At 43.5% G+C, this 22,652-nt stretch overlaps 1 protein-coding gene across 4 annotated transcripts in view; it reads left to right on the plus strand.

Moving 5' to 3' along the window:
* RBKS (ribokinase) overlaps positions 1–22,652 on the plus strand; it is a 129,439-nt gene that overhangs the window by 1,459 nt on the left and 105,328 nt on the right. The window lies entirely within an intron of this gene.

Consider the following 22,652-nt stretch of genomic DNA (forward strand, 5'->3'; position numbering starts at 1 on the left):
ACTGCCTGGTCCTGTCAGCAGCAGCTAACTTGCAAATGTAAAAACGTATGCACTGTTTTAAACACACATTTTAAAACTCTGTACCAGCAGATTTTGATTAAAATAAAATTTCAAAAATGTCTGGAACACATCAACACATCATGCAGGGTTTTCTAGCTAAAATCTTCCCCCCACATATATACCCCTCAAAGCAACCCATCAGCCTATATCAGCATGATATAATAGTGAAGGTGCAGGTCAATAAAATATATGGAACGGATGACTATGCTAAAGAGTGTGAGAAACACAAATACAGGCACCTATTCCAGGATTAATAAAAAACTGGCCATTGGTTTTGTCAGGAAGATTAAGTGTTTTGTGTAATATGTAGAAAGGATCAGAAGCTTTCTGAGAAAGATAGTCCCTTTATAAGCTGGGATCAAACCTTTTAGAATTGATGCGTACATGTGGCTAGGTGAATGCTCCAGAGCATATTAAAAAGTATTAAAATAGAAAATTTTGTCCTTTATTCCCAGAAAGTTTTGTTGCAAATTTATTCTGCAAAATGTAATATGAAGAGATGCAAAAGCTTGTCACATATATAACACAACTATCACAATTGTTAAATGCAGATACAATCTTAGGCCCTATTAGAAAAAAGTGTATGTGTTTCAGTTGTGTTAGCTGAATGTAATTAAAAAGTGTTTTGGGCCTTGTCTCCACTACATGCTTCTTGCGCAAGAAGCCTTTTGTGCAAGTTTTTGCACAAAAACTTCTTGCGCAAGAGAACGTCCGCACTGCATGGACGCTCTTGTGCAAGAAAGCTCTGATGGCCATTCATAGAATGGCCATCAGAACTCCTGTGCTTTTTCCCGTAGGGGTTTCTTGCACAAAAAACCCTTCTGAAGTGTTCACACTTGCCTTTTTACACAATAGCTGTAGCACAAAAAAAAGTTATGCCTTGTAAAAGGAGGTTTATCTATGCCAGAAAAAGCCCTTTCTTCTGCCGTTTTACTGTTGATTTACTTCCGCAAAAGCACATTTGAGGTGTGTATGCACCACGGGTTTTTGCACAAAAACCTGGCAGTGTAGACGTAGCCATAGGTTAATACATGCTAGCTGGACCTTTTATAGCTGATGGATTAAGGCATATTAGCATGCACATTAACTCGATTTAGCTAATATGATTGGGGGGAAAACTACCCATTTTTGCTCCTTCTGGTCTTTGACCTTATCTAAAATAGTGGGGGAAAGAAAAGGGTAGAGGGTTACCAAAAAAGTTGAGCTAACTTGCTTGAAACTCCACTTAAAACTGAGTCTACATTGGCGGTAAGTGCGGTTTTCAGTTGAGATTGTAAGGCAACTTGATTGAAAAAGGATCTCTTTTCTATGTCGAGAGTTCACTGAGATTTTAAATGCTCTACATTTGCAGTCCAAAAACTACTTTAGTTTTGTATGAAAGTATGTTAATATTCATGATAAGGAAGACTTTATATGGGCAGTTTCAAAGTCTCTGAGGGAGATGTCTCAGAAATGCATACAGAAAGCTAGATATATTGCTGTGCTTGCGAATGGATCTAGTGACAAATTTGAATCTGAGCTAAATCAGTATGCATCAGATTTGTGCAGTATAGGAAACCCTGTACTCCTTTTGCTGCTGTATGATCTGGAAATAAAAACAGAATGAGAGAAAGCTGGTGTTATCATGTGGGGAATAATAGCTTTGTGAGATTTGTAGCTATGAAATCAAATCCTCTTAGATCTTGAGGGAAATAAACTGGAATAGATTTTCTGAAATATTTAATCTGCAACACTATTCCTGGTTATCTCCCTGTGTGGATGCTCTTATTTGGAAATAGTAATACAGGGTACTGAAAAAATTCACAACATATTTTATTCTAGAATAATTTTCTGCATAGACAAGCCCCTACTCTGATTTTAGATAACAAAATAGTATATAGTGTGCTGGTCAAGATTTAGACTGGATGCTCATGTTGTGGTTAAGCATGCAAAGCAGCAACTTGTGCTTTATATTGTGAATCTTCTATATAAAAATATCCTAAAGAATTGTAAAAATCCAGAAAAAAGTAAAGTTTGTGTTGAAAGGCATATAAGGTTCTATGACACTGGCAACTTGCTAACCTGTGTATGACCCGACATAATTTAACAAGAGGTATTAGTTATATCAGAACAATTCATTTATATGTACATTTCAAAGAGATGTACTGGACCAGCAGTTGTGAACCTATTGCTTTGTAATAATGGAAACCAAGAGTAGATGCTAACTATATTAGTCTTTGTTAACGTGTATAATGTTAAATGCCAAATTAGCTTGTAGATGTTAATTCTCTTTCATGTCTTAATTGCTTTATGTTATGTATGCAACTGTGTTCACTCAACCTTTAGATCAAAGATGTGACACTGTATAAATTAATAATATTGCATATCTTGTTTTCAGGTTATCTATCCATGATATACAGGCAGTCCCCGGGTTACGTACAAGATAGGGACTATAGGTTTGTTCTTAAGTTGAATCTGTATGTAAGTCGGAACTGGCATCCAGATTCAGCCGCTGCTGAAACTGATCAGTTTCAACAGCGGCTGAATCTGGACACCAGTTCCGACTTACATACAGATTCAACTTAAGAACCCCAGGCGTCCCCAAGTCAGCTGCTGCTGAAACTGATCAGCAGCTGATTCCAGGAAGCCTGGGGCAGAGCAACTCTGCCTCGGGCTTCCTGTAGTCAGCCGCTGGTCAGCTTCAGCAGTGGCTGACTTGGGGATGCCTGGGGCAGAGCAGCTCGGGTGCTGCTGGGTTGGTCCAGTAGCGCGACCGCTCCTTGGCGCTACTGGAGCAACCCAGCAGCACCCCAGCTGCTCTGCCCCAGGTGTCCTGATTCAGCCACTGCTGAAACTGATCAGCAGCGGCTGAATCAGGACGCCTGGGGCAGAGCAGCTGGGGTGCTGCCGGGTTGGTCCAGTAGCGCCAAGGAGCGGTGCTGCAGGACCAACTGGCAGCGCCCCACCTGCTCTACCACAGGCCCCAGGCTTTGCTCCATGTCTCCCTGGTCTGCTGGGGGGGGGGGCACTAGCTGCCTCCCCCCCCAGCAGACCAGGGAGACGCGGAGCAAAGCAGCGGAGGACCTGGGCCGGACCGCGGCGCTTCCAGATCAGCTGGAAGCGCCGCGGGTCTGGCCCCGGGTCCTCCGCGGCTTTGCTCAGCGTCTCCCTGGTCTGCAGACCAGGGAGACGCTGAGCAAAGCCGCCGAAGACCCGGGCCGGACCCGCGGCGCTTCCAGATCAGCGCCGCGGGTCCGGCCCGGGTCCTCCGCCACTTTGCTCCCCGTCTCCCCGGTCTGCTGGCTCCCCCAGCAGACCGGGGAGACGGGGAGCAGCTTTTCTCTCCCCGGAGGAGGCGGGCAGCGGGACCAGGCGTCCCACCGCTCCAGTCCTCCGGGGCGAGAAAATCCCCGTTCGTAACTGCAGATCCGACATAAGTCGGATCCGCGTAACTCGGGGACTGCCTGTAATGTATAACCAGCAGTTGTCTTATGTTAAGATGTGTAACTCAATTACTGGTGTATGCTTAGAAGTTCATATTATATGTTCAACAAAGAAGAAACTTCAGTCATAAACTGTGCTCAAAACTCTTAGCAGGCTTCAGATATAAAACTGTAGCCTGAGGCCTGATCCTTTCACCTGTAGTCTGCTGAATTTTGAACAGAAAAAGTTTAAGCTGTGGCACTGAGATCTTCCAAGTAGTTACAGTAAAATTCCACTGGTCCGACATCCAGTGGTCCAGCACTCCTGATGGTCCAGCACCATCTGGAACCCGGAAGTGCTCTGGGCAGCCGGACAATTGGAGCTGCTCTGCCCTCGGCTTTCCTGAGTCAGCCGCTGGTCAGTTTCAGCAGTGGCTGACTTGAGGAAGTCTGGGGCAGAGCAGCTGGGGTGCTGCTGGGTTGGTCCCGCGGCACCGAGGGTCGCATCCCCCCCACTCCACCCCAGACGCCTCATAGCCCCCCCTTCTGATAGTCCAGCATATCTGATAATCTGGCACCCCCTGGGTCCTGAAGGTGCCGGATTATCGGAAGTTTTCTGTATTTGGAATACCTGGGAAAATATATGGAAAGACTGTCACACTTGACATCTCAGCAACATTTGGATTCTGATCTTTTGAGATGATTCCAGAGAGACTTTTACAGGTCAGCGGATCTAACATCACTGCTGTGATCCTGATCTAGAAACTCTGAAAATCACTTGTATGTATATGATTCTTTAAGCATTTAATAACTCTCTTCTTTTCTTTTTTAATAAACCTTTAGTTAATGGTGGGCTGAAAAGGTATATTTGAGTAATATCTGAAATATATATTGACCTGAGGGGTAAAAGTCTGATCCTTTGATATTGGTAGAACTTTATGTATGATGAATAGGTTTTTCAGTAATCTAGTACTATATTAGACTTGCTTGCCCAGATGGTCACCAAGGATTGGAATGCCTAATAGAGACTGTGTTTTGGCTTCTGGTTAACTAGCGTGGTACTGCAGAATTTCTTTTTTTACTGGTGTAAAGAACCAGTTTTGGGGATTGTGTGCCCTGAGTGTTGCATTGTCAGTGGAGTCCATATAGGTATCCAGTCACAGTCCCAAAGAATGATGGCAACATCAAGCTTTTTGTGGTGTTTTAGGTTATTGTGAGATATTCCGGCGGTCTCCCCGTGTATAGTGGTTTACTAGTGAGGACAGAATGCTGAACGGAGTAGTCAAAAGTTATTTGTCACCTATTTGGAACATACTGCAAAAATTAAATCAGGAGCGGATATAACCCAAGTTAAGGGCACTCTTAAGGAGGTCAAGAAAGACACATTTTTGACACATTGCATTTAATGAAAGACTTTCTCACCACTGTGAGACTAAAGTTCATCTTATTTTTCTAGATGAAAATCTTATTTGAAGATTGCCTAAGCTATAAAATGCTATACTGTGATTCACAGTAATGTAATACAGTCTTCTGTCTGAACACTTAACCTTAGGCATGGCAGACTTGAAGGAATAAACGTTTCTGGGTCTTTGAGGCAAAGTTGCAAAAATTATCAGATGCATATGTTTGATGCTTCCATTAAATATATGAATGCCAGATTCATCCGGCTATAGCAACAACCATATAATGCATTGTTCCATAACGTGGTTTAGCAATTAAAAACAAACAAACAAAAAATAAGAAAAGAAAGATGGCCTTTTATGGCAGTGTACAAATTGAAATCTGGTAGGCCAGTTTACACAAGTAGTGAGAATGAAAAGGAAAAGTTCCCTATATCAAATATTGCTTCTAAAATTAGATTTAAATACCATCAAATTCATAGAAATTTTAGGGCATGTGCATATTTTTAAAAAGGTTTTAAAACACCAGGCCACTTTAAGGATGTGAAGTATCAGATAATTGACTAATTAAATAGTCAATGCATTTTTGCATCGACTATTCAATTAATTGATAGGACACCTCTGCCTTTGAAGTGTAGCAATAGCCTTAGGGCTATTGCAACACTTGAAACATTAAAGCGCTGAAGCTCAGGGTCAGCTGGGGACTCCCCCACTGACCCTTAGGGCTTTTGCTACACTTGAAAATGGCAGTGTCACGATGCTGCTGCTTTGAAATATCACAGGGAGCCCAGCGTCGGGCTCCTTGCAGTATTTCTAAGTGGCAGCATCGCTTTGAGCCCAGGATCAGCTGGGGATTCCTCAGCTGACCTCAGGTCCCTGCGACACTGCCACTTTGAAATGCTGCGTAGAGCCCAGGATGCTACGGGGAGCCTGACACCGGGCTCCCTGCAGCATTCAAAGCGCTGGCCCTGGGCTCTGTGCGTCGCTGCCACTTTGAAATATGCCCCTCTTCTTTCCCGCCCCCCTTTGCTGCCTCTGTCTGATAGAGGCAGTGGGTGGGGGGGAGTGGAGCGACTAGTCGACTATCCTGTCGACTATCTGATAAGCATTTGCTTATCGGGTAGTCAACTAGTCCTTCACATCCCTAGGCCACTTCCCTTTCAAGACTTCTTTTGTTAAAAATTCTTTTCTCACTGTTGCATAGCTCTGCAGTGGCAGAACGTGGGTTTTCCACAACTATCTCAATATAATCAAAAGGCACTTTCGTACCTATATGCATTATATCACACTCTTCCAACTTCTAGTGGGACCAGATACAAAACATATTTGTGGGGACAGTCACAATCAACACATCATTAGCAATAGCAGACAGTAGTAGTGGAAGACAAAACCAGCATTATTTTGTATGGGTCAGATCTAGAGATAAAAACAGATACAAACCTTAATATCATTTGAATTTTTAAGTAAAATTTCTAATATTTAAAAGTTTCTCTTCTGGCTCTCATTCCGAAACTGGTGGTGATAGAAACATTGTAATTTATAAGGGGAAGATAATGAGAGTCAGGCACTAAGAACATTTAGAAAAAACACAAGATACTTTAGTACAGTGGTCCAAAACAGCAAATGCCAAATGCAATTAAATCCTTTTAGACAATCTCTGCAACAACACTATTTCATTTTAATTTGAGAGAATGAGACCACAGCCCAAAAATTAATAATTATCTTTTTTATTGGATGATCAAAATTTGAATTTTTTGTTTCCTCTGGATGTTTTTACCCCACTCTAGCCTGCTACAATCCCTCTTAGAGTTGGGAACTAAACCTAGTATTCCTGCCTCCCACCCCCCTGCTATAACCACTGTTGTTAATAATTATTATAACAAGGTGACTGACTGACTCTGGAAGAAATTTAAAAAGATGACAGAGAAAGCAGCAAAGCTACAGAGCATCCTGATCCCAAATCAGAATGAACAGTAGTGACATATGCATATATAGTATTAACCTCCAAGCACACTGTGAAGCTTTATTTTATTTGACAAGTGGTGAATGTATTATATTTTTTTTGACAGAGACATGAGTCTCCTGTCTCCTATGGAAATACTTGCACTGTTTGTCTTGCCAAAAAAAAAAAAAAAAAAGGCCAAATTCCCTCTAGTATAAATTGAGGGAGTGCTACTGATATGCATCCTGGAGGGTTTTACACCTTCCTCTTACAGCTCCAAAATTGAGCACAGGCAGATGGGAGATTGAGTAAATGGTTTGTACTTTGTAAGTCAATTCTAGTATGGGAATTCTTGTTCTTACATTATATTCTTGCTAAAAATTGTTAAATAAATAAAAATAAAGGCAAATAACATCATACCTCTGTAACCCTTCTGCCGGGTAGGCCTGGCAGTAACCAGGGCTGGGTTCAATATCTTGGGGCCATCACACATAGAACCGGCTCAAGCCCCCACCCAGTAATCTGGGAAATTCACGCACCCCTGGGTGCCTCTGAGAGGCAATGCTTCCCCACTCGCAAGCACTGAGTCTGAGTGTAGGAAAGAAACTTTTAATGAAAGAGAAAGAGAAGTCATACGGCATTAACTTGGGGGAAAACACCACAAACCGAGTTCAAAACCCCAAACATGAGCCAACCCCCCACCCCAGCCAAGAATCGCCCAAAGTCCAAAAAGTCCGACACCCCAAAGGTCTCTGTCCCTGGTCCGTGCCTCCCAGAGTCCCAAAGTTCACCTGCAGGGTTTCACCTCCCAACCTGGGTAGAAATGGGGGTCGGGGGATAGATAGGGGGCACCTTATATGAAACTCCAACACGCTCCACCAGCTGTCTCGTTTCACGCCTCTGGACGCTCCACTGGGCACCTGCCGCCGCTCCACACCACGCCGCTGATGGCCGTTCCTTGCCTGCCGCCGCTGCACGCCACACCACTGGTCGCTGATACTCGCCTGCGACCGCTCCACACCATGCCGCTGATGGCCGCTCCTCGCCTGCCACCGCTCCACACCATGCCGCTGATGGCCGCTCCTCGCCTGCCACCGCTCCACGCCACACCTCCAGTCGCCACTCCTCGCCTGCCGCCGCTCCACGCCACACCACTGGTCACCACTACTTCACTGGCTGCAATAGGTCTGGCTCTCAGCCAAACCAGTGATTTCAGCTCTCTGTGATTTCAACTCTTTAGCCACCAGCTGGACTGGCAAATGAATCCAGCTTTCACTGGACTAGCAAAAGAAAAGACTCCTCAGGGAGTCTACTTGAGGTCTGTCTGTAAAACAAAGGGGGAAAGGTGCAGGCTGGGCCAGTCTTATAGCTCACACCTAGCAGGTGTGAAGCAGGCTGACTCAAACCCTTTAACCTTTTCCCCCAGCTCTGTTCACTCAACTCTGGAAGGGGGGAGGCTTGTTCTTCCGAGACCTCTTACCATGATGGTGGTATCTCTCCTGCAAGCACTGGTGGCATGTTTTACAGTTCCCACATTTAGGAGTAGCATGATTAGTTACCCCCACAACAGTCCCAAATTATATACACTTCTCCACATTCCATTCCAACACTGACCTTACATCAGCCCTGGCTGAATGGGATTTACATAGCCACACCTCAGATTCTCTTCTGAGCAGTATTTACATGTCAACAGTTAACACTTAATTACCTTGCAGAGCTAAACAACTGTAGTGGGCACATCCACCCCTCCTTTCAGCTGGCTGACAGCAAGCAGCAGTTCAGCCCCTGCTTACACCTCTTTAATTTATCTTTTGAGATAGAGGAAAGTTTTTCTTCGTCTTTCATTTAAAATGGACAGAGACTCTTAATTCCCCCCTCCCCCCTTTTCTCTTCTGCTTGGTTTCCATATGTGTACATTTCCCCCAAGGTCACACACATGCTCATTCGTCATTTCTTTACAACATCCTTTCCTGGTTTTATTTTCTTCTTTTACCTACATTCCCCCAGTAGCAAAGGGAAAATCTTCCTCAGTCTCTACAACCAATCTCTGCAGCAGGGGCATCTAATTCCTGTCAATTTCAAACTCCTGTTGGTTATAGCACAGTGTTTCTTAAACTTTTTAAGACCAAGGAACACCAAACAATAATTTTTTTTATGAGGAACACCAAGGATTTTTTTGTTGAGCAAAAAAAAAAAGTCACCTGCCCCTTTAAGGGTGGCTATTTTGAATTCTGTTGCTCTCTGCGACACACCGGTGTGCCACGGAGCACAGTTTAAGAAACACTACGATAGCAGGAGGAAAGTGCAACTGTGAAGGAGTACAAGTGTACTGCAGCTGAGGGAATAATCCTGTTGGATCCAGAGAAGTTACCAAGGCTGAAGCATGAAAAACTGTGCTGTCAGGTTTTTTTTTATTTATGAAGCGATGACAGATTTGGGCTTGATTTCAGAACCTGGACTCTTTCTATTGCTTGTTCTATCTGACCCAGTAAGGCCTGGATATTCAATATTGCAGCTTACAGCCTCTGTGCTGTGTGTTTTGCAATGACTCCTATGTCAGATCTCAAAATGACACTGATGAACTCCAGAGGAAGTACCATCTGCTCTTTCTTGGTGTGACTTGGGACTCTTGAAGGAACAAAGGATGAACATCAATGGGATGGAATCCTATATAATAGAGTCATGGGAATGCACATATTCCTTGTACGTACAGTTCTTTAACACTTTAAATGTTCTGAACTTTGATTTACTGACACAATGTCTGATCCAGAGTTCATTCAAGTCAGTGAAAGCACTCCAGATGTATAAGCACTCCAGATATTTTTTGAAACCCATGTCTGTAGACCAGGCCTGGGCAAAATACCTTCTACGGGCTGGATCCGACCCACCATGCTGCCAGATCTAGCCTGCAGACTCCCTGCTGCCCCCTATCTCCCACGTACACATGTATGCTGCTGAGAAATGGGTTGTTGTGCAGCTGTTTGAACAGCTGTGATCCCAGGAGAGGGAGGAAAGGGTTCATGTGCTGCTCCTGCTCCTGCTTCCAGCTCAATCCCATTGGCTGATTTCTGGCCAATGAGAGCTGCCTGTTGTCAACAGGCAGCTTTGGAAGCACCCTCCCCCATGCAGGCTCTTATCTGTTCCAAAAACCACATGGCCTCTGAAGCCAGTATGGGGATGGAACAGGCAGGAGTTCTGCTTGAGAAGGTTTCTGGCTGGGAATCAAGCAGGTAAGTTTCATCAGAGCCTGTCTCTCATACCCCAACCCTTTGCCCCCCACCCTACATAACCCAAATCCTATGCCCCTTTCTGTCCCCATATATCCTCCCAGATCCTGTACCCCAATCCCCTGCCCGATGTCACAACCCAACCCCTCTGCCCCTCCTCCTGCCCTCACATCCCCTCCCAGATCCTGCACCCCAATCCTCTGTCCCAGGTCACATCCCTTCTTGCCCAAGGTGACAACCCAAACCCCTACACCCTAGTCTCCTAACCCAGGTCACAACTGCCTCCATCATCCAAACTTCCTCCCAGAGCTTCTCCTGCACCTTAGTCCCTTACTGCAAGCTCCCTTCTGCACCCAAACTCCAACCAGGACCGTGCACCTCCTCCATTAATATGGAAGAGTGTGGCCCTTGGCCACTTACCAAATTCTTAGTGGCCTCCTCATCAAAAAATATTGCCCACCTCTCCTATAGACTGAAGTTTTGTTTTCCAGTGATACATGCACTAAGAATCACTGCTATGATAGTTTGGAGATGAAAAGTTTAAATCTAAAAAAAATTTACTTACCAAAAATGGCATTTAAAATAAATATGTATTACGCAGAATCATGGGGAAAGCAGCCTGGCTAACTGGCATTTAGGTTCTTACATAAGCTTGAAGACAAATGCAGCTTTTATGGCAAGTTAAAATGAGGTTAGTGATTTCAGCTATTACTGTTATCTGTGAAAGAAAAATGCTGAATTATTATCATGAGCAACACTTGGGCTACTACTACACTGTAGCCCTCTTCTGGAAAAGCTTATGCAAATGAAGCGCGGCTTGGAATATCACCACGCTTCATTTGCTTAATTAATTAGCAGCCACTTTTCCACAAAAAGGAGCTGTGTAGATGGCTCCTTTTTGTGCAACCCCCCGTGCGCAAGAGCCATTCTTCCTGAAAAAATTAGGAAGAATGGCTCTTGAGCAAGAGGGGGTTTTTGTGCAAAAAGGAGCTGTCTACATAGCTCCTTTTTGCACAAAAGCCTCTTGCACAAAAGTGGCTGCTAATTAATTATGCAAATGAAGTGCGGTGATATTCCCTGCCACACTTCATTTGCATAAACTTTTCTGGAAGAAGACTACAGTATAGACGTAGCCTTGGTGTCTAAGATGGCATGAATATTAAAAGAAGAACATTGATAGCATTCAAGAAACCTACTCAATACAGTACTCAATACAGTGTCTCTGAGGGTATGTCTACACTACTGTGTTATTTTGAAATATCTTATTTCAAAATAGCTTATTTCGAAATAATGCATCAACATACAAAATGCATTTCGAAATAGCATTTTGCTATTTCGAAATAGCACATCCACACTGAGTGGACTCTGAATCACATTTAAGGCTGGCTGAAACCAGTTCCAGCAGGGCACCAGATCAGGACCTACTGTGTGGAGCTGCTGCCTGAGGCTATCTGAGGTCTGTGCTTAAAGGGACCCTCCCGGACAGCCAGTTCTCAGGTTTCCCTGCTTGCTTGTCTGCCTCAATGAGAGAGAGAAGTGTTCTTGGTTGAGGCATGAATGGCCACCAGTGCATCCTGGGAAGGCTGGAGACCCCCTATTTCGAAATAAGTGTCTACACAGCACTTATTTCGAAATAGCTATTTTGAATTTGGCATTATTCCTCTAGGATGAGGTTTACCAAATTCGAAATAAGCACTCCGCTATTTTGAATTAATTTCGAAATAGCTGTTCGGCTGTGTAGCTGCTAGGAAAGTTATTTTGAAATAAGGGCTGTTATTTCAAAATAACTTTGCTATGTAGACATGCCCTGAGTCTTACCAGTAACTTTTGGTTCCTCTTCGGGTGGTCCCCGTGGGTGCTCCACTCATGGTGTCGGGCTCGTCCCGCACCACAGCTCGGATGGTTTGTATAGCTGTTTCCAGCCAGGTGCGCGTGCGCAGGATACAGCTCGCGCCGTTCGCGCTCTTTGATCTTCGTGCGCACCCGGCTTCTCTGTCAGTTCCTCTTAACCGCACCATGTTCACACTCCTGTCACTATGACTTTCAGTGCCCTTTGTACTACAGTCCACCGTTGGCGAGGCACTCTCCAGCGTATCAGCAATGTGACAGGAACCTGGCTTCCCCCTCACGCAGCCGAGTGGGAACATCACGTCACTCAGACCTGGAAGATGGCCAATTGTCTGAGCAGGACAATCATCAGTCTGAAGACCCAGCTCCTAGCGTTTCACCTTCATCTTCACATGTGGCAGTTCTTCCCCCGGACACGTCCCCATCGGACAATTTTAAGCAGTTTCAGGATTTATTTAAGCGGGAGGCACAATCCCAGGAAATGCAGATAACGCAGTCTCAAATGAAACAACACCTCCTGTTGAAGAATTTGCACCCCAGGCAGAGTGCAAAGGTGGCCATTCCTATTGATGAAGCCATTATGGAGGTAGCCGACACTATTTGGCAGACACCAGCTACGGTGGCCCCAACTTGGCGCAGAGCTGATAGACGGTATTTTGTTCCATCCAAGAACTTGGAATTTCTCTTCAACCATTCTCAGCTGAACTCCTTAGTGGTGGACGCTGCACAGCAACGGGCCAAAGCACCACAGTATAAGACTACACCGGATATCAAAAAGTTGGACACATTTGGCAGAAAAGTTTACTCTTCAGCAACCCTTCTTTGCGTATTTCTAATTATACAGCTCTATTATCGAACCATAATTTTGACAATTATGAGAAAATATCTCAGCTGCTCCAATACCTCCCAGAGAACAAGCACCCCCTCTTAAAATCCCTAATGCAGGAGGGTTTTACGGCATCCAGGGCGAGTCTGCAGATCTCCTTGCATGTGGCGGATACAGCAGCTCGAACTACGGCAACTGCAATAATAATGAGGCGCTCCTCTTGGTTGGCTTCCGTGGCAGTGCCAAAGGAGCTCCACGCAAAAGTCGAGGATCTCCCCTTTGATAAAAACAAATTATTTGCAGTGAGAACGAATGAGATCCTCCATTCCGGGAAAGATTCTCGGTCGACGCTCCGCACTTTGGGAATGTATACACCTCCCTTTCGACGCAAGAAGTATTACCCGTATCAGAAGCGGTATAGTTACCCTTATCAGAGGCAACAGCAGCATCAGCAGCAAGGCCTAGATCAATCATGCCAAAGACAGCATCCTCAATGCAAACAATCCCAACCATTCTGCTTGAACAACCAACAAAATCCCAAGCAGCAAGTTTGATGGTTCGGTCAAGGGCTTGCAACGACTACCTTCTGTGACGGGACAACAACACCAACAAACATTCCTCTGTTTCACCATCAACTTCGAACTTTTCAAGACCAATGGACGGCAATTACATCAGACCGTTGGGTATTACAACTGGTGGTATCTGGGCTTACTATCCCCTTCACTACCATACCACCCACAAATCCAACAACCCCGCCCCTTTTCAGGGACCTCTTTCACGAGAGCCGCTTAAAAGAAGAGGCACAGTGTTTGCTCTCCATAGGAGCCATAGAGCCCATACCCCCCCGGTTCAGAGGAAGGGGCTTCTATTCGAGGTATTTTCTCACAGAGAAGAAGACCGGAGAATGGAGGCCGATCCTCGACCTCAGAAAATTGAACAAATACCTCCGCCGTCAAAGGTTCAAGATGATGACCCTTGCCAAGATATTACCGTCACTAGAGAAGGACGATTGGTTTGCAGCCCTCGATCTACAAGACGCCTACTTCCATATAGCCATACACCCAGCTCACAGGCGTTTTCTCCGTTTCACTATCGGCAACAAACATTTCCAGTATCGAGTGCTACCGTTTGGACTTGCGTCTGCCCCCAGGATGTTTTCAAAAACTCTGGCGGTAGTAGCAGCTCACTTGTGACGCAGAAAGGTGATCATATTTCTGTATTTGGACGACTGCCTCATAAAGGGCAGATCCAGTCAAGAAGTCCAACACATGGTGATGCTGGTTAGATAGACATTTCTCTCGCTTGGCCTCATAATCAACGAGAAGAAGTCTTCGCCGGATCCCACACAGGCTATACATTTCATAGGCACACGCCTCGATTCCATCACAGCCCGTGCATACTTACCTCAGGAGCGCTTCCAACTTTTACACGATCTGGCCACAGTAGTCATCCAGGCGCCTACGCTTACGGTACTTACCTGTCTCCGCCTTATGGGCCATATGGCCACTACCACTTTTGTGGTTCAGCATGCCAGACTTCATTTCCATTGCCTTCAGCATTGGTTGACTTCTGTGTACATCCCAGGTGAAACATTCCATGTACAAAGTAGTAACTATTACTCCTCTAGTTCACAGATCTCTGGGTTGGTGGTTGCGTCCAAGAAATCTGCTAGCAGGAGTTCCGTTCAAATGCCAGCAACCGTTGATCCAGTTGACTACGGATACCTCTCTCTTGGGGTGGGGAGCGCACATCAAAGGTCTGTCTGTACAGGGCAGATGGTCCACACCGGAGGCCCTCTCCCATATCAACCTCCTAGAGCTGAAGGCTGTGTTTCTCGCCTACAAGCATTTCCATTCACTTATCACTGGAGCAACCGTCTGCGTACTTACGGACAACATAGCAGCTATGTACTACATCAATCGGCAGGGAGGAGCACGCTCACGCCGATTATGTGCACAAGCAGTCCACCTATGGAACTGGTGTATAAGGAACAGTACTACTCTGATAGCATCATACTTACTGGGTACGAGCAATGTCACGGCAGATGCTCTGAGCAGAATTTTTCCTCAGGATCATGAGTGGGAGATTTGTCCCAATGTCTTGGAAGACATTTTCTGGTCCTGGGGGATACCACAAGTAGACCTCTTCACGACCTACAAGAACAAAAAATTTCACCTTTATTGTTCCAGAGGAGGCATGGGAAAGGACTCTCTGGGCGATGCATTACTAGCCCTTTGGATGGCAACTCTACACTATGCATTCCCACTGACAGTACTGATCCCGAGAGTAATTCAGAAAATCAGAGAGGATTCAGCCCACGTCATTCTTCTAGCACCAGCCTGGGCAAGACAACCGTGGTATCTGTTCCTCCATAGAATGTCCCGATTACCATCACTCCCCTTACCTCTCCTCCCAGACCTCCTCTCCCAGAACCAGGAATTACTGTTTCACTCCAAACCAGAGAACCTTCACCTGACAGCGTGGTTCATAAGTGGTTCGGGGTAGATGAGCAACTCTGCTCAGAAGCGGTAAAGACTGTATTGTTGAACAGCAGGAGGCAAACCACAAGAAGCTCTTATGTGGCAAAATGGAAGAGATTTGTGGTTTGGTGTGGCGAAATTGAAATTCAACCACATTCTGCACCAATGCATAGGATCCTTGACTATATTCTATCTTTGCACCAGTCGGGTCTCTCGATGTCTACCCTACGGGTTCACCTCTCTGCAATTACCGCCTTCCATTCCACCATCGGAGGTCATTCAGTATTTACTCACCCTATGACAAAAAGGCTGCTTAAGGGGATAGCTAATCTTAAACCTCCGTGAAAGCCCATTCTCCTGCTTGGAGTTTGGATCTGGTACTTGATGCATTAATGTAGCCGCCTTTTGAGCCTCTAGCCACCACTTCGTTACCAATGCTCAATACCAAAGTGCTGTTCTTGTTGGTCATTACATCCGCCCACAGGGTCAGTGAACTGGCAACGTTAATGGCAACACCATCTTTCACAGTTTTTACCAAGGACTCAGTTACGCTACGTACTCATCCAGCCTTTATTCCTAAGGTCACGACGCAATTTCATGTTAACGAACCAGTCGTTTTGCCTGCTTTTTATCATAAGCCCCATACTTCAAATCGGGACTCCCTACTTCATACCCTAGATGTATGGCGAGCATTGGCATTCTATATAGACAGAACACGAACCTGGTGTAAGACTGATCGATTAATAGTGTCCATAGAAGATCGTTCCAAGGGCAATGCATTGTCCTCTCAACATCTGTCTAATATCATAGTCTCCTGTATTACCATGTGCCATACAATGCACAACAAGCCACTCCAGACTGTACCTAGAGTGCATTCAACTAGGGCGGTGGCAACTTCCACTGCTTTTGCCAGAGGAGTTTCTCTGCCAGAAATCTGAAGAGCAGCCACATGGTCTTCCAGTTTGACTTTTATGAACCACTACACAATAGTGCTCAGATGAATACCTGAATCTTCAGTGTCTTCAGCAGTCAGTCATTGATAAACCAGAACTCTGGGAACGCAGCGAGAGCACTGCTACGAAGTCACCATGAGTGGAGAACCCACGGGGACCACTCGAAGAGGAACGAGAAGTTACTCACCTTGTGTAGTAACGAGGGTTCCTCGAGATGGGCCCCCATGGGTGCTCCACGCCCCACCCTTCCTCTCCGTTCCGGAGTTGTTTTTGTTCTTTGTATCCTTGCAGATACGGAACGGTGAGAGGAACTGACAGGGAAGCCGGGTGCATGCGAAGATCAAAGAGCGCGAACGGCGCGAGCTATATCCTGCGCATGCACACCCAGCTGGAAACAGCTATACAAACCATCCGAGCTGCGGTGCGGGACGAGCCTGACACCATGAGTGGAGCACCCACAGAGACCCATCTCGAGGAACCCTCGTTACTGCACAAGGTGAGTAACTTCTCATTATGTTATTTGTTCATAAAATAAATATGGGAAGGATGTATCACAATTCAAGGCAACTGCAACTATGTTCCCCTTTCATCATCCAGCAAGAGCATCCACTTTTAAGTTTTCAGCTCCAAGCCCTCAGTTGTCTTAGGTAGAGACCCATGTCTGTTTCCCTGCTGTCTGTGTTTTTATATGGGGGAACAGTTCCCTGTCTACTCTGTGGCTATGTCTAGACTGCAGAGTTTTTCCATGATACCGGCAATATCCCAGAAAAACTCTGCCATATCCAGGGAATGTGTCCGCTTTTTCGGAACATTTTTGGCATCCCAGTATTCCTCATTTTATGAGGAAGAAGGGAAGTTCCGAAAGAGGAGGTTTTTCCAACATTTGGCCCTATGCAGATGGGCCAAATGTTGGAAAAGCCTCTTCTGCAAAAACAAGTGGAAAAAGATACGCAAATTGTGGTTCCGAAAAATAACAGCAGTTATTCCAAAAAATAACAGCAGTGTAGACGTAGCCTGAGTTATTCCTAGTAAACCAGACAGCCGGGCCAGTATCTGCACTTAGCTTTCTCTCTTTAGAGACTATGTGCAGCGTAATTGCCCAAGTTCGAAGTTACCACACACAGCTCTAAGCAAACACTTTTATTCTTATGATGAAAGCATTACAGAAAAGAACATATTAAAAACTATAAACTATATGCACGCTAATAAGCTCACTGGAGATCCTCCCACAACTTTCTCTCTGGTAGAAGTCACTCCTTCAACTCCCACCAAAGGGATCTTCCTGAGATTACAAGTTCATAACAACTCAGAACAAATAAACTGAGTGGGTACCTCAGCCTTTTTCTTTAAACAACTTGGGCTTTTGATCAGATTCCAAAACAGTAATAAGTAGACAGTGATCTGTTCTACAGAGCATAACTTCAAAAGTCTGGATTTTTGCATAACCAGAAGGAAGGAATTTACATTCACCTCCCCTCTACACATTTCCAAGTAAATCCACTTTGCTTATATTGTACAAAAGAGCATTCTTAGTGGCTGCATTGTTCAGTATAGTCTTTTGATCAGCCAGGGTTGCAATAATACATAACATTTGTGTTTAATACAGTGGACTCCAAAAGATACCTCAACTTATTTCAATAAAGTTTTCCACAGATGTTTCAGGAAATTGTCATATGAGATTATAACAGACTGAAGGAAATATAAAGATGAACTATCTTTTAATGCAGCAGTCCAACAGGATGCCAGTTATCAAACTTCACTTAACTAAAATTTCCCTTGCCTTTTCATTTGAGTATGGTGTCTTCACTTGACTTGAACTATTGCATAGTGTTATCTTCCATCCCCAAATGGCTGTATTTTAGTGAGGGGTCACATGATCACAATTTATATATTTTTGGATCTAGTTTATAAATTGCTTCAAGATAAAAGATTATACTTAAATGTAACATCATTATTATTTCTAGAATTTCTCTACTACTTATGCTCTGCTCAGACTTCCCTCTTTCACCTAGGGCTGGATCCTGAAAGCTTCAGTAAACAAACACAACTTTTAACTTGTCAATCTTTGAATAATCCCAACAACTCTTATGGGACATCGACACAAAGACTGAAAGATAAGCTCTTTATGAGTTTGGCTGGATTGGGGCCAGAATGCTGAGTACTCTATAGCAGGGTTTCTCAACCTTTTTTTGCTCATGGCCCCCTTCTGAGCCTTGTTTACCTTTGTGGCCCCCCCCCCCCATAGCCACTGTTAGTTGGAAAAAAAGGTACATAATTTACCTACTGTTCCGTTTTTTCCATGTGGCCCCCTAGAGGTTGGGCATGGCCCCTGGGGAGCCATATGGCCCACGGTTGAGAACCACTCTATAGGATTGAGTTTCACATGCTTGCTTCATGCTACCTCATTCCTGTAGCAGCCTTATTGTTTTCTTCTTCCATGTCTTAAAAAGTTCCTTAAAGAATTCCAGGTAAAATAGCAATTCTCTGTTAAAGCTCATGCAATTTGACTTTAAGACCTTTAGGGTCAAGACCTTATTTGTGTTTGTCACAGTGAATTTATAATGTAGAAGCATTGACCTGTGTAAGTAAAAATCATAATGCCACTGTGCCTTGGAGCTGGAGAACATCAAGTGGTCAACTGCATCTCTAACTGTAATTTTCCATTTTTTCCACTGTTTGCAAGTCAGAAAACATTTTCCCCATAATATCTTGGTGTGTGTATGTGTTTATTCCCAGTGTCTTTCCCATTCCACCCAGATTTCCCTCATTTCTAGTAAAGTGAGGTCATTAGAAACCTCTGTTTGTGATAAAACAGTCATTTCCATGGCAGTAGACGATGATGTCATCAATGGAGGATTATGTCTTTCCTATGTGTGTTAGCAATTTTAAAAATATAGTTTGTAAGATAAAGTTTGTGTTTACCAAGCTTTTAAACATAGTCCACATGAGGCTGGAAAACTATTGCTTAATTCTCAAGAGAGTTCACATAGGGTAATGGAATAAATGAATTAGGAAGCCTTTTGATTCTGGCAAATGATAAGTTGCATTTTTTTAAAAAGGAAAAGAAAATCAGTCACTCTGTCTTGCTCCTCACATGGTGAGAAAGCACATTTATGTCTGACACAGCACAGTACATTATCCCATATACTCCGTTACACAGAACCACTTCTGTAATATCTCAGTTTAGAATATCGCATTTTTTCAGTAAGTCTGTTGTTGTTTTTCCTTTAATGAAGTTAATGCTAAACAAATATATTGTGAAATATCCTGCTTTACCTCCAGAAATGTAAAACATTCCAGCACACTTATTACTCTTTTCATCTCTATTTCATTGGTGCCCTATTTGTCAACTATCAGTATCTCAATCTCTTTTATGTCTTTAACCTTGTGAGGTATATGTTTTGTGCTAGCTTGATCACAGCAGAGGCTGTTTTCTTCAATCTAATATTGAAAGTAAATTAGCTAACTGGAAATCCATGTTAAATGTCACAACTACTGCTATCGCTGTAGATGAAAACCATGCACTTGCAATTGTGGGTTTGAGGTAAAATGTATTTCTTTGCTAAAATAATGCAACAATCTGCATAGGTGACGAGATTTGACTGCAAAAGTTGTGGAATTCAATTTGAGGTTTTATAAAAAATATACTGAGTTTTGGTACTGGAAATGGAATAAGAGTGGCTCTTTCATTACAATAAGTGATTTTCCACTTTACGTATTCTCACCTTCTTATACACATCCAACCTGATTGAATTAGCTCTGATGCAACACTCTCATATCTGTAACCCTATTTGCTTTTCTTTTTCTTTCACTTCATGCATCTGATGAAGTGAGCTGCTGCTCATGAAAGCTTGTGCCATAATAAAAAAAGGGGTAGTCTTTAAGGTGCCACCAGACTCCTTAATTTATTACTTATACATTTTAATTATAGTTAATTCCACACAAAAAAACCCTGAACTTTCATTGTCACTTTATAAATAACTTGGATTGGTAACTTTGAATGTGTGTGGGGGGAGAACACCTTATAATGCCCATTTGCACAAAAGGGGCTTGGAGTCATTAAACTGAAATAAAGGCATGCTTACAGCTGCATTAATATTAGGGATCTTAAAAATTGTGTAATAGGGTAATTATGTAACTGATAGAGGTAGCAATGGGTCGGGGGAGGTGGCACTGCAGGAACCGATATGCGCAGGGAGCCTGCTTGAAAGCCGGCTCGCCACGTGTTTTGGCTCCATTCTATCCTCCTTACTCTCTGCACTGCTGCTTCTCTATCAGAGGCAGTAGCGGTCAGGGGGGAGGTGGATCTGGGGCTCGTGGGCTTTTAAGCTAGCTGCTCCCGAGCACTGGCTCCTGCTCCACCTGCCCTTGCTGCCTCTGTTACAGAGGCAGCAAAAGAGGCAGGGGGGTGGGAATGCATATAGTTGACAAGATTAACCAATAAGCCCAGGATTATCAGTTAATCGTGTAATCATCTTCTACACAATGACATCCCTAGCTTTTGCCTGCCTGGCTCCCAAGGAGTAGACTTCACTGTCCTGCTGCAGTGAAGCTGCCTCCCTGGGAGGCTGAGTGTAACCAACACCATTAGCTGATAAGCATCCACTTATCGGTTAAATGGTTAGTTGTGTACGTTATACTATCCCTAATTAAGACTAATGATGATGGGCTCAACCATTCCACTCTCTCTCAAATCAATGGAAACAGAATTGGGCCTTTCCGTATGCATGATGGGAATGTGGTAGTCAACGAATAGAATACTTATAGCAGATTGCATGTAGATGTTATAGAGATATTAAGATTTACAACAACTTATAAATCAGTATTTTTGATGAAAATGGAAAGTGATACAGGAAGACCAAAATATCAGGATCCCTCAAAATAATTTTCTCTCAAACAACTTTGTTTCTTTTTCTTGGTTAACAGCCTCACACTTTAAGAATGTTTCAATTCATTTCTAGAGATGTTTGAGTGCAAATGAATAATGGTTTAACCGATAAGCATCCACAATGGCGTTAGTTACACTCAGTAAATCTTCTTATCTTTTTCTGTTTCTGTATTGTGTTTTCTACCTCATCCTATATATTTTGTAATTTTTGCTCTGACCCTCCACCAAAATGTCTTTCATTCTCTCATTACAGCATTTTCCTTCCTATCCTCTTCCCTGTCCATACATACATATGTACATAGGCCTTCATAGTTTTACCACATACCTACTAGGTGAGGGACTAAAACCTAATAGTCCAAGATTGACATGAAAGAGAGGGAGAGATGGAATGGATTGCACTGTCTAGGATCAATGTCCATGCAAGAAGCCAAGATTTTTTGAACCCTGAGCTACAGAGAGAAATGAGAGCCGGCTTCCTACTTCCCAGAACAACACCAGTACATTCCTTCATTGTTGCTCATAGATTTCTCAAACAGCAGCTGTAGAATGAAATTGACCTATTTCTTTTCATTTGCACTGCCACAGACACAGAATCTAGCTGAGTTTTCTTTCTGCTATAACTTGGAAAAAGCCTGGGCACTAGCTGAGCTCTCTGTCAGCAGATTTCAGAAGGCAGCCATTGCATTGATTTGTTCTCCTTTCATATTTAGAGGGTTACTTTTGGCATCTTAATTTCTAAAGACTAGAAATTAAATCTGTTTTAATAAAAGCTTATATAATTCAAAAATTAAAGGTGTTCACCTATGAAATCTTCCTACTTGTCACATCTGATGAGTAGATTTTTATCTCACCAACAAAATATGCCATTAGGTATGTTCTGGAGTGTAGAATGAAACTATTGCAAAGCCCTATACATTCAGAGACCATCTTTAATAATTCTTTTGTTCTGCAGAGATCACTTTTCTAAATGGATTTGTAATCATATTACAGGTTGAATCTCTTTAATCCAGCATTCTCTGGTCCAGCAACATCTGTGGTCCAGCATGATTTTAGTTAGTCAGTTGTCTGCTTATTATGACCAAGCTCTCACAGTTCCATAAAGTTTGTTTACAGCCAGTAGACCTGGCTTTCTATGCTGTTATTTATCTGTAAATTACCTTAAATGTCCTTTAAGGGCAGGTCTACACTTTGGAGCTATTTTGAAATAACTCCCCTTATTTCAAAATAACAAGCAGAGCATCCACACTACCTAGCCTGTTATTTTGCAATAAGGGACTGGTTATTTTGAAATAATAATTCCTGCTTGTAAAGAGGAAAAAGCTTAATTTAAAATAGTTATTTTGGGAGTTATTATTTTGAAATAACTTATTTCTGAATAATCTGATAGTGTAGACATAGCCTAAGAGACCAGCAAGCAGTGGAAGTCCTGGTAATACTGCTAAGTGTAAGTAAGTCTAAGTTTTTTGTTGTTGATTGGGTTGTTTTTTGTTTTGTTTTGTTGGTTGGGTTCGGTTTTGGTTTTTTTCCTAGTGCCAATACAGTAAAACTGTGTAACAATACTAACACATTGTTATGAAGAAAGCTGATAAGTCTTGGCTAGGAATAAGCTTATATAGTGTATCAGCAC

This window comes from Pelodiscus sinensis, chromosome 3 (genome assembly GCF_049634645.1).
Source record: "Pelodiscus sinensis isolate JC-2024 chromosome 3, ASM4963464v1, whole genome shotgun sequence".
In the NCBI taxonomy this organism is placed as follows: Eukaryota; Metazoa; Chordata; order Testudines; family Trionychidae; genus Pelodiscus; species Pelodiscus sinensis.